The 12,872-nt window shown below is 34.0% G+C and overlaps 1 protein-coding gene across 7 annotated transcripts in view; it reads left to right on the top strand.

The window, feature by feature from the left end:
- Positions 1–12,872, top strand: part of FOXP2 (forkhead box P2) — a 662,372-nt gene that overhangs the window by 81,054 nt on the left and 568,446 nt on the right. For 5 of the 7 annotated variants that reach the window (XM_059885448.1, XM_059885447.1, XM_059885444.1 and 2 more), the window contains one exon: positions 4,515–4,659. The exons of the other annotated variants lie outside the window; for them this stretch is intronic. The gene's annotated coding sequence lies outside the window, so the exon portion shown is untranslated. The remainder of the gene's footprint in view (positions 1–4,514; positions 4,660–12,872) is intronic. 7 annotated transcript variants of the gene reach the window in all.

Genomic DNA, 12,872 nt, shown 5'->3' with positions numbered 1-12,872 from the left:
TCATTTGGGTTTTTCCATCCATAACAGATTAAGGAAAGAACTAAATGACCTTTTTGAACACCCCAATAAAATTCTGAAGACATGTAAGCCATAATTAATTTGAAGAAGTATCAGAACCAGAGTATTCAAGTGAAGATATTTAAGAGGCAGTAGAGGATAAAGAACTGAGCCAAAGAGAAGATGGAAAATTTTATTCACAACATGTTTTAGGCAGTAAAATTAAATAGCATGCTTTTCTCAAAATGTAAATGGATTGTATATCAAAAGATTTTGTATTAGTTGTTCAGAACTCAGACCACATTTTCCTTTAGGAACCTTGTTATACATGACTTTTAGATCACAGGCTAGCCCTTCAGTTTTAGTGTGAGGTCAGAAAGAAGTGCTTTAAGTCCTTAGAGAGCTTAATATGTTATTATATTTATTATTTTTAAAAATACAAGGTTTGTTACTAAATCTTAAATTGGATCTCTCTTTGTTTCTCTCTCTCTCACACACACATATGCACAGCTTTTCTGATTTCTCTTGAAAATTTACATTTGGCAGGGCTAATACTGCATTCCTGTGGAGCAAATGCTGGATTATGCAAGTAATCTGATGGTGTTTAAAAGCTCCCCCTTTAGAAACTTTGCCACAATACCCTACAACTTTCTTTTGTTTTTCAATTAACTGCTTTACAGATGATGAGATGGTTAACTAACATCACTGACTCAATGAACATGAGTTTGACCAAACTCCGGGAGACAGTGATGAAGGACAGGGAAGCCTGGCGTCCTGCAATCCATGGGATCTCAAAGAGTCAGACACAACTTAGTGACTGAACAACAACAGGCTACTTTACACTTTTATCTTTGGGTATTTTGTTTGTGATCCTCATGATGTATTTCATATTTATCGTATTATTCTTTCTAGTAGTATTTGCCTTGAAACCTGCCCACTACATGCAACAATTTTTAAAAATGAAACATGCTTGGATTACAAATGAGATACCAGGAACAGACTATGTCTCATTCTAGTGGGTTTGGTTTCCTCTACCCAGCCCCCTTGTCTTCTGCTGCCTGTGAATTCTTGTAGAACTTCACTTCTTCCTAACTGTTGGTTGTTCCTTGGTCTCTGAGTTAAGACTGGAGGATGAGGGGAAGGGATGCAAGATTGTGTATTCAGTAGGAACTTTAAATCTGCAGGTCAAGAGAAAGGTGTAGGCTGGATATAGCATCACTTGCAGCAAGTTATGGTTATTACAAGAACTGGAGTGCAGATTAGGAAAAGAAGAGGACTAGAATGAAGTCTTGGGAAACTAGCATTAAGGAAATAGATGGAAGAAGAATAGGAACCAGCAGACAATGAAAAAAGGAGGTCTGAGAGGTAAGAGGGGAATCAGGAAAGAAGGGTGTCATGTAGGCCAAAAGGGCTTCCCAGGTGGTGCTAGTGGTAAAGAACCTGACTGCCAATGCAGGAGACGTAAGAGATGTGGGTTCAATTCCTGAGTTGGGATTATCCTCTCGAAGAGGGCATGGATATCCATTCTGGTATTGATACCTGGAGAATCCCATGGATGGAGGAGCTTGGCCGGCTATGGTCCATAGGGTCTCAAAGAGCTGGAAATGACTGAAGTGACTTGGCACATGTAGGCCAAAAGTAGAGTTTTAAGAAGGAAGGAATGAAAAAATAAGCTAAATGAATTAGAGAAGTTAAGCAATCTAAGAATTAAGAAGTCACATTTTGTTTGGTCAGCTAGGAGGTGATTCCTATACTGATGATGAAATGTTCAGCTTCAAGGATGTGAGGATTTAGTAAACCTTTGACCATCTGTGTGAATGTATTGATGTTAAAAGGATGAAATGTTGTTCATTCTAATCTTAGTAAAATTCTTTTATCATGTCAACAGCATCATAGAAAACAAGAAAATGAAAAACAGTAACCTGATAAAAAGAAATAATCATATAGATGAATTATAATTAATTATACTTTGGAAAAAATATATAGAGTTATCATCTAAACTGGGACACTTTTGAAAAGAAAAGGGCTAGCTTTTAATAATTGAATTAAGTACAAACCTCATCTATCCTAGGCAATCTGGAATGGATGTTAAATCTGATTATATAGTTCACATTTTTTGAGTGCTCTGTTCCAGACAGTGAGATGAATTCTTTACTAGCATATCTGATTTAATGAGTAAGGGTTTCAGTTGCTATCAGAAGCAATTGTTTCTTTGTAAATACTGAATTCACTGACAAAATTGTGATACATAATTTTGATGTCTTTATTGACCTTAACTCTATATTAAAAAAAAAAAAGATGGTACCCATTATACCAAATTGTGTCCTAGGGAATGGGGAGATGAAAATGATTAATGTATAGTTCTAATTGTTAATAATCTACTGGTGGAGTTGAGAGAATCTGGGAACAAGAGTAAAGTGTCATGATAGTGTAGTTTCTGAAGACCCCAACTAGTGTTTTAGTACATTATGTTCTGTATTTTTTAGGGTTCAGATTATTGTGTGTTTGAACAAGGTAGAGTTTGCTTTTTGTAAAAAGTTTTACCAATGGAATAGATAAGGTATAGTTAACTGTATATAAAAGTGAATTTTTCTCTATCATAGAAAGTATATTCTATGTGTATGTGTATATATATATGTGTGTGTGTGTGTGTGTGTGTGTGTGTGTGTGTATACATATATATATATATATATATAGAGAGAGAGAGAGAGAGAGAGATCAATTCTTTATAGCAAAGGAATGCATATCTATATCTTTAATGGAATTTTAGTTGAACTCACACTATATTCTGTGAAGGGTCTGGCATATTTCTCTGACACATCAGGTAGATATGTGTGGCATTAATTAGCATAGGTATTGCTATAAATGACATGTCATTCCAGGACAACAAAAAGTTTTTGTTACTGATGTCAATCATTCACCCTTTGTCAGTTCAAAAGGCTTCCCTAAAGGAATGTTCATTGATCTTGCACTGATCCAAAATACAGCAAAACCATTTCTGTGTTCTTGAAACTAAAGTAGGACTACCTATGTTTGAAAAGCCATATGGAAATATTCATATAGAATGTATGTTGATAACCTTTAATAGTAAGACTATTGAGTTACGCCAAGATTAGTTGATCTTTCTAAAACAAAGTATACCAGTTTTCTGTAATCCTAAAATCTAGCCTTGAATGAGTTTTCTCCTTCAGTAACATTAATTTTTGATAGTCAGATTTCTGTTTGTTTCACCAGAAATAATTTTGTGATATTCCAGGTAAGTGATTGCAAGTACCGCTTACACTGGTTAAAATCAGCAGAGGCTCACACAAGTACCAATTTGTGATTAGATGGATGACTTAAAGAAATGCTTCTGCCCACATATATATATATATTTTTGAATTTAGCAATTATGATATAGCTATTAATGGGCTTCATTTGTTTACTATACTGCCACTATAGTTTTTTTTTGGGGGGATAATAATCACAAGTAAAAGAATCTTAAATTTCTGAGCAAAAACTGACTTTTCAGTGCTAGCAGACATGTTTCCCCCAGCTATATTTTATTTCTGATTTTCTCTAAATGTCCCCCCTACATTCTAATTTATTATTTAATGGAAAGCAATATGAATGACTTTAAGATAAGGCAACAGTGTGTGATCCAGAGTATGGTGCAAGTTGAAGACATTTATCTTAATATTTCATTTTAATGAGGCAGAAAATATCCATTATTAGAAAACTGCAGTTTGATAAAGTTTGTAGAATACAATTAATTCTCTTAAAGTTATGAATTTTCATACCACCAAAGGTCAAACAATCATGTATTATGTTTCTGTGTTCTTGTGAAAGTAAGATGTATTGCATTTTTACATTGTATAGATTCCTTAGAGAATTAACATAAAATCAGATTAAAATGTCCTTGTGTCATATACTTTAATTTGACCAACATTCTGTTAGAATAGCAGTTCCAAGCTTTGTAGCATCTTCACAGTTTATACTCTAGATTTCTTGCCCTGCCTACAGATTCTTTACTGTCTGTTTCTGGTCGGTCTCATGCTCTTGAAATCATCTTTTTTATTATTCCATTAAAATTTTTTAAAATGGATTTTCCTTTACACTTTTCTAATCATCCTGTAATTCTTTAGCCCTAAGACATTAAAATGAATGAGTAAAAATATTTGATACCTAATCGTCTCTGCCAGTCCATTCAAACTCATGGATTTTCAAAATTATGTTAAAGTCTTTTAAAAATACATTTGAGCAGGCTTTTGTAGTCATTTGGATTTTGAATATTAATTTTCTCTTGCTATGCTGCTTAGCCATAAAAATGAAAAAGAAGATAGATGTGGGTTTCTTTTAGTGGTGTTAATTTAAACTACTTGATTTATTTATTATAATATTCAACAATGGCAATTCCTATTTTCTCTGTTCACTTCAGATCCAAAGGAAAATAATGAGAAACCCCCACCCCCCAGGACAGTAAGAAAAAAGTTTGATGCATTTTGTAATAATTGATTAAAAGTATAATTTCCCCCTAGATCAAACAAATAATAGAAGTCTGTTGAAGCTTTGTCCTGACCTATTCTGGAAGTAGAAGAATACCCTGGAGAAAGGAGCATTGTAAGCACAAAGAATAAAACCCCTCAATCCTGGGAGAGAGAATTAAAGTCTAACCCTCCAAATGTAAGTCATCTGTACTCTATGTTTTCCATCTCTGTTTTTGTGGCTGGCTGCTCAGGTGTTAGTAGAAAAATATGTGATGACAATATTCTTTGCATTTGTTTTTCTCTACAAAATATACATTTGTTTTGGTTGGTAACTTAAATTTGTATTTGTGTTAGTGTTTTCTAACTAATATAAGGTGATGCTTTACAATAATAACACTCAATGCAAAATGGATTAATTTTAATTTTATCTTCTGGCAGAGAACTGTTAAGAATTTTGAGAGTATTCTGATGAAAAGAAGGTAACTTCCTTTGATTTAATATGTGCATTTGTGCCATTATAATCCCTTTATGCTCTAAACTTTGATTCCTTCTTTTTCTTTTATATTTCTTCCTACCTGAGAATAAGACTATCTTAATGTATCTACTTAAATCCCACCTTTCAGTAAGAGAGACAGTAAGTCCTTTTTCACTTTGCATGGTGAAAATGAATCGGACTGACTTTGTATCCATACTATAAAAATATATAAATTTTGTCAGCTTAGTGTATTGGAAAGACTGATTTCCTGTTTTGTTAGGGAGAACTTAAAAGATGTCTGTTAATGATTTTATAGACACATAGAATTCAGTTGCTATTCAGAATTGGTAGAAAGAAGGATGACTAAAGGCAGGACTTGTTTTAGGAAAATTATTTGGGAAGAAATTTCTTATCATCAACACCTTTATCTGGAAAGTTACCTCATGTATCATCCTTGCAGTAAGGCAGTTTATATGTGATATGATGGCTTAACTGCCAGAAATTTGACTTTGTTTAATAATTGATTACCTTTTTCATTTGTCAGTGAAAAGACTCAGTGATAGTATATTGTTTTCATTCTAAAAGGTCCAGAGTATGCAGTAGATAATAAATGCTTACTAGTGTTGAATAAAACCAAATCATAAATTCTCCCAGTTATCACCAAAATTTAAATATGAGTCTTTACAGATTTTGAATGTGATATTCTTAACCACATAGCATCTGACAAAGTTGTCAAAGAAGTCTGCAATGAGAATCCCTCATCATTTCTAGGTTCACGTTTAATCTTATTGTTTGGAATGTCTGATAGAGCCAGGAAACACTGTGGCCATTCCTGACATTCTATACTTGTGAGTTAGAAATCTTAAATTTAGCACAAACTATGCATAAAAAATAAGTCTTAGAAGTTCAGTTCACAATTTTTCATCATTGAATTAGAATAGACAACTTAGAGAAAGACTGCAAATATTAGTATTGCTTTCAGGACATAAAACAATTGCTTTTCGCTTAAAACTTTTTTATAACCAAAAATTGTGAGGAAACTTTAAAAAGTTATTTAAATTTGATCGGTTGGTAGTGAACCATGTACTGGTTTGAGGTTGATGAAGAATTGGAAAGCATTGTCATTCACAGAAAAAAATTCTGATCTTCTCTACAGCAATGAAAGTATAATGTATAGCAACAGTAACAAGGTTGGATCTCCTAAGGATAATGTTGATTAAAAACATCCAGATCTAAAAGAATGAATGCTGTACGATTTCCTTTATATGAAGTTCCAAAGCTAGACTTTGGTGTTTAGGGATGTAAGAAGTGATTATAACAAAATAAAGATGATGGTTAAGTTCTAGGTAGGTGGTTGAAATTGAGGTGAAGGTTCCAGGACCTTCTGGTGTTTCAGCAGCTTTCTGTTTATTCACTAGGCTGGTGGTTGCATTAATATTTGCTTTATACAAAATCATCAGTGAGAAACTAGATGTTTCTCTACTAAGACTGCAAAGTAAAATGTCCCCTCTTAGACATCCTATTCAGTATCATACTGGAAATCCTAAGTAGTAAGATTAAAAAAAAAGGGAATTAAAACACATACAGATTGGGGAGGAAGAAACACAGTTGTCTTTTTGCAGATGACATGATTATCTATGTAGAAAATCCAAAAGATGATTACAATATTGTAGATTACAACAACAATATTAGGAAAATTACAAAATTCTGATGAAATAAAATCAAATATCTAAATGGAGAGATATTCCATGTTCATAGATAGACATACTCAATATGATTATAATGTCAGATCTTATTAACTTGAAGATTATACATTTAGCATAATTCCAGTCAAATCCCATAAGTTATTTTGTGAATATTGATAAACTAGTCCTTAAGTTTATAGAGAAAGACAAAAGACCCAAAATAGAAAAAAAAGAGCAAAGCCAGAAGACTAACACCACCTGACTTCAAGACTTTGTTTAAAGAAAAGAACCGGATGCTGGAAAGATTGAAAGCAGGAGGAGAAGGGGACAACAGACGATGAAATGGTTGGATGGTATCACTGACTCGATAGACATGAGTTTGAGCAAGCTCCGGCAGTTGGTGATGGACAGGGAAGCCTGGTGTGCTGCAGTCCATGGGGTGGCAAAGAGTCTGACATGACTGAGCAACTGAACCGAACACAATCAAGACAGGATGGTATTGACAAAATAATAGATCTTTGTAACGGACACTAAAGAACCTAGACATAGACCCACACAAGCTCAGTCAACTGATCTTTGACAAATGAGTAAAGGCAGTTCAGTTGAAAAAGGACAGTAATCTCAGAAGTGGTATTGGAACAACTATTTGTACAATTTTATGCAAAATAATAGACACAAAACACGTCCTTGGTATAGAAATGAGTAAAAAAGGGATCATAGAACTAAGTGTAAAATGTAAAACTAAAAGACTGCTGGAAGGTAACATAGGAGAAAATCTAGGGGATGATTTTTTAGATAAAATACCAAAAGTACAATCCATGAAATTAAAAAAAAAAGTATGCTTGATAAGTTGCACTTCATTAAAATGAAAAACTTCTATTTTTGGAAAGACATTGATAAGGGTATTGAAAGACAAGACACACACTGGAAGAAAATATTTGTAAAACACCTATCTGATAAGGGACTTGGTATCCAAAATAAACAGGGAACTCAACAATAAGAAAACATATAATCCAATTTCCAAGTGGGAGAGAGCTTTAGAGGGATCTCACTGAAGAAGATAATTCTGATGGCAAATAAGCATATGAAAAGATGCTTGGTATTTATATCATTAGGGAACTGTAAATTAAAACAATAAGACACCACTTACTTTGCCAACAAAGGTCCGTCTAGTCAAGGCTATGGTTTTTCCTGTGGTCATGTATGAATGTGAGAGTTGGACTGTGAAGAAGACTGAGCGCCGAAGAATTGATGCTTTTGAACTGTGGTGTTGGAGAAGACTCTTGAGAGTCCCTTGGACTGCAAGGAGATCCAACCAGTCCATTCTGAAGGAGATCAGCCCTGGGATTTCTTTGGAAGGAATGATGCTAAAGCTGAAACTCCAGTACTTTGGCCACCTCATGCAAAGAGTTGACTCACTGGAAAAAGACTCTGATGCTGGGAGGGATTGGGGGCAGGAGGAGAAGGGGACGACAGAGGATGAGATGGCTGGATGACATCGCTGACTCGATGGATGTGTCTGAGTGAACTCCGGGAGTTGGTGATGGACAGGGAGGCCTGGCGTGCTGCGATTCATGGGGTCGCAAAGAGTCGGACACGACTGAGCGACTGAACTAAACTGAACTGAATTTACCTCGTAGAATGGCTGAAATTCAAAATACTGGCATCACCAAATGCTGCCAAGGATGTGAAACAAGCAGCAAGGTCTCTGATTTGTTGTTGGGGGGAATGAATACAGCTTCTCTGGAAAATAATTTGGCAGTTTATTATGAAGATAAGCATACATACAGTCTTCACTACTATGCAGCCCACCTACTGCACTCCTGGGTAGTTACCCAAATGAGTTGAAAACATGTCCATGAAAAATTTGTACAATGTTTATGTAAACTTTATTCATAATTGTCAAAACTAAGATGCAAACAGAATGCCCTTTACTAGATAAATGGATAAGCAAACTGTGATATAGCTAGACAATGGAATGTTAATTCAGTTGATGAAAAGAAATGACCTATTAAGCCACAAAAAGACATGGGGAACCTTAAATGAATATCACTGAGTGAGTTAAATCATTTGTAAAGCCTACATACTGAGATTCCAACTATATGACATTCTGAAAAAGGCAAACTGTGGAGACAGTAAAAAGCTCAGTGGTTGCCAGGGGTTGAGGAGAGAGAAGGACGAATAGGCAGAGCACAGGAGATCTGTAGGGTGGTGAACCTATTCTGTAAGGTTCTTTAATGACGGGTACATAGTATTATGTGTTTGTCAGCTGTATAATTGTGGAACTATACAACACAAACAGTGAACCCTAGTGTGAACTCTAGACTTAAGTTCATAACTATGTTTTAACATGGTTCATCAGTTGTAGCAAATATAGCACAGTATTGCAAAATCTGAATAATAGAAGATGTGTTTTGGAGATGGAGAAGATGTATATGGGAACTGTGTAGTTTCAGTTGAATTTTTCTATAAAAGTAAAACTGTTCTAAATAAATGAATCATGCTTTACTTTAGATATGTTTTTGCATGTCAAATATAATTTTTTAAAAATTAAGAAAGCAATCTTAAAATGATTCTGTTAAGTAGAATTCTGAGAAAAAGTGACATAGTATCATATTTGATCTGTCTACTCTGGATATTCAAGCTTTTTAAAAAGATAGGGTTTTAAAATCATTATTTTCTGATTTTGTAAAGCACTTCCCATAGAGCTCAGCTGGTAAAGAATCTGCCTGCAATGCAGGAGACCCTGGTTCAATTCCTAAGTTGGGAAGATCTGCTGGAATGTGTTTTACTTGGGGAAAGTGCTAATATCAATATAGGAAGACCTCTGTGCTTGCATATATTTAGTTAACTTTTTATGAAAATTTATGTAGAATAAACTTGTCTTAAGATAGATAGTTCAGTTTTGAATTAAAAAAAAAAATATATATATATGTTTTTACCCCAAACCCATATACCCAAAACCCATTCTGTAGTAAAGAAATGATGTTTACTGAGTTTTTTGTAGCTTCTTAAAATTTAATGCATTTTATGCAGTGGTCCATCCTCCTGAGACACTTAAGTGGGATTTTAATTTGTAAATTTTAATGTTAGCATGTTGTAAAAGAAATGAAAAACAGATGCACTTTGTATTCTCTCTTTGAATAGAAATTTTCAAATGCAGTTTCAGTTTAAAAAGTACCAGATATGTTTATTTTTTTTTGCTAGCCTCTAACATTTTTTTTTTTTGCTTTTCTTTTTTCTTCCTCCTTTTCCTCTTTTTCCTCCTTATTTTTTCTTTCATTCTCAGTATATTCTAATATTTAATGTTTGAAGGAGTGAGTATAATCTTATTTAACTAGTTGACATTAACAGAAACCAGAAATTTATTATTCATAAAACTGAAATTTAAAAATCCCCCTTTTCTTCAAACTTTGGATATGGCTAGGCTCAACACAAATGTCTAGGGAGAATGCATCTGTTGCTATTGCATTTTTTTTGTTTCCCTGAAAACTTGGCATTTGTAAAATATCTTTGATTTTGATTTGTCTTGGCCAAAACCCAGATTACCAGGGAATTACATTTTTAACATATTCAACCAAGAATTATCTTTGTAACAACTTTTCTTTTGCCATATTGAAATTTTGGGAATAAAATCAGATTTTGTTTGAAAAACCAGCTATGGTTCTTCATAATGCCAGAATGAATTTTTTCCTATGTTAAAGTGATACCACACAATACTTAAAATTTGCCTAAAACTTACTTTAAGCATACCGTGGAAGAAAGATCATTTTTGCATTTGACACACCTGGGTTTGTTCAGCCATATAGTTTTTATATTGATCTTGGTAAGTTTTATATGTGAAAAAAATGATTTTCATATAGGGTTTTGTGAAGATTGAATGATCAAACTTTAAAAATACGTGGCACAGAATAGGCACTTAATAGTAGAGATCTCTTACCTTTTCTATGCATGTAGAAATGTTTGTTAAATATAAGTATGTGCGTATGTTTTCATGTATGTATGTGTTTATATATGTCTCCATCTTTGTCTCTATATAGAGCAGTGTGCAATACATAGTAATTTATTCTATTTATTAAATTCTGAAGCAGATAATTATTCTGGAAAGGATATAGTTCCATAATTCAGGAAATATGATTTCTATCACCGCATGGAAATACTTAAAAAGTTATTATTTCTTTGTGGCCTAGTATTTCTGTAACTTTATATTAACCTACCTGGAATTTTTATAAATTCTTAAAAGAAGATCTAAAGAATGTTTATGTTTCTTTTACAAATTCCCAGCAGGCAATAGAGGAATTTTTTTCTCCTTCAATGATATATCAGAGGATGATATATAGATATATATCCTACATTTTTGGGGGGTTCAAAAAGATTTGCTTTGGTCAATTTGAGAGGCTATATAGGAATATGGAAAACAAAATAATTTAAAAAAAAGAGGAGGAGTTGAATCTTCCCAAAAAATTGATATTCATGGGATTTAGTTTTCATTAGATAACAAAGCACCAGTTTCTTAGGGCAGCTTTTTACAGCTGTCTTCCTAACTGATTTGAATCTTTGTAAGATAGTAATTCAACAAAATGAGGTGTAATATCCATGTTCTCTTACAATGATGTAAGCTTTTTTGCAAAAGCAGCTGTTAATGTCTTAAGAAAGTAACCCACCTGAATGTGTCTTGTGACTGCCGAATGACTCCCTAGAATCTTAATGAATGGATTGCTCTCAGACCCTCAAGGGAGGATTGTAACAAAGAAACAGAATGCTTAAATGCAAGGCTAAAACTCATCCAGCTATGTACCTTATCACAAAAGCCTGACCTATTGGTTTTAAGTGCTTATTATTTTTTAAAAAAGGCAAACTAGTTAAAACTTTTGTAGTCCTATATATCTCTATTTTAAGATAGTAAAGACAAAACTTATTAAACACAAAATAGATGGTAATCTCCAAATCCATTTGAAGGATTAATTACCCTTTTGAGTCTACTTCCAAGCTAATGATGCAAAGTGATATCTGAAAAAAGGGACTGAATATTCCTGGGATGAATGACTATTTTTTAGTGGGTATGTGCCATGCTGTGCTTATTCGCTCAGTCATGTCCCGACTCTTTGTGACCCCATGGACTGCAGCCCACCAGGCTCCTCTGTCCATGGAGATTCTCCAGGCCAGGATACTGGAGTGGGTTGCCATGCCCTCCTCCAGGGGATCTTCCCAACCCTGGGATCAAACCCAGGTCTCCTGCATTGCAGGCCGGTTCTTTACCAGCTGAGCCACCAGGGAAGCTCACAACTACTGGAGTGGGTAGCCTATCCCTTTTTCAGGGGATATTCCCGACCCAGGAATCGAACCAGGGTCTCCTGCATTGCAGGTGGTTTCTTTACCAGCTGAGCTACCAGGGAAGCTCTTAGTGGGAGTATCGATGATCTATTAATAGTTTTGTGGAGGTGATGATTCTACCCATGCAATTATCACTTAAATGCTTCATTTTTATTATAGCCCAATAGAACAGTATGAGAACAACATAGTGGCCTTGGGGAAAATGCATATAGTTTGAAGGTATATTTTCTCCTAAAGATCATTTCTGCTGAACTCTCTTAAATGTTCAATAATTTTTATTATTGTACAACTTAAAAGGACCAACTTATCTTTTTGCAAGTAAGACTGTACCACTTTTCAATATAGAGAGTATATTTTAGTAAATTTTTTACCTAAATAAATAGCCATCCACTATCTCAGATACTTAAGCTATATATAAGAGCATTTCTTGGTCAGCTGATCTGGGCAAATTGGTTAAGAATGTCTTTCCCTGAAAATTATTTTAAAGATTCTCTTCACTCTAGAATCCAAAGTGATAACTCTCTTTAAGATTTTTATTTTAAAATCTTGTGGAAATACACAAGATAACACAGTAAGCACTCACATATTCAAATTTGACATATGTGAATATTTTGTTATATTCAAATCTGTCTTTCTTTTTTTAAAAAATACAATACCACAAATAAAGCAAAAACTGTGTGCTCTCTTCTTGTCTCTCTCTCTCTAGAGAAATTTACTGAATTTGGTGTTTATCTGTATTCTTATTCTTTTTTTGTGATTTTAACATTTATGTGAGTGGCATCATATTAAATCTGCCCTTCTGAAGAAGTTTTGCTTTCAAAAATTGTATTTAGGGGCCTTATCCATGGTGATAAACACAGGTCTGATTTCTTAGGTTTTTTAAGTTAGCTAGTATTAAAGTAAACCTTGTACATT

This window comes from Bos taurus, chromosome 4 (assembly GCF_002263795.3).
Source record: "Bos taurus isolate L1 Dominette 01449 registration number 42190680 breed Hereford chromosome 4, ARS-UCD2.0, whole genome shotgun sequence".
Classification (NCBI taxonomy): domain Eukaryota; kingdom Metazoa; phylum Chordata; class Mammalia; order Artiodactyla; family Bovidae; genus Bos; species Bos taurus.
This window is presented reverse-complemented; position numbering and strand designations above follow the sequence as displayed.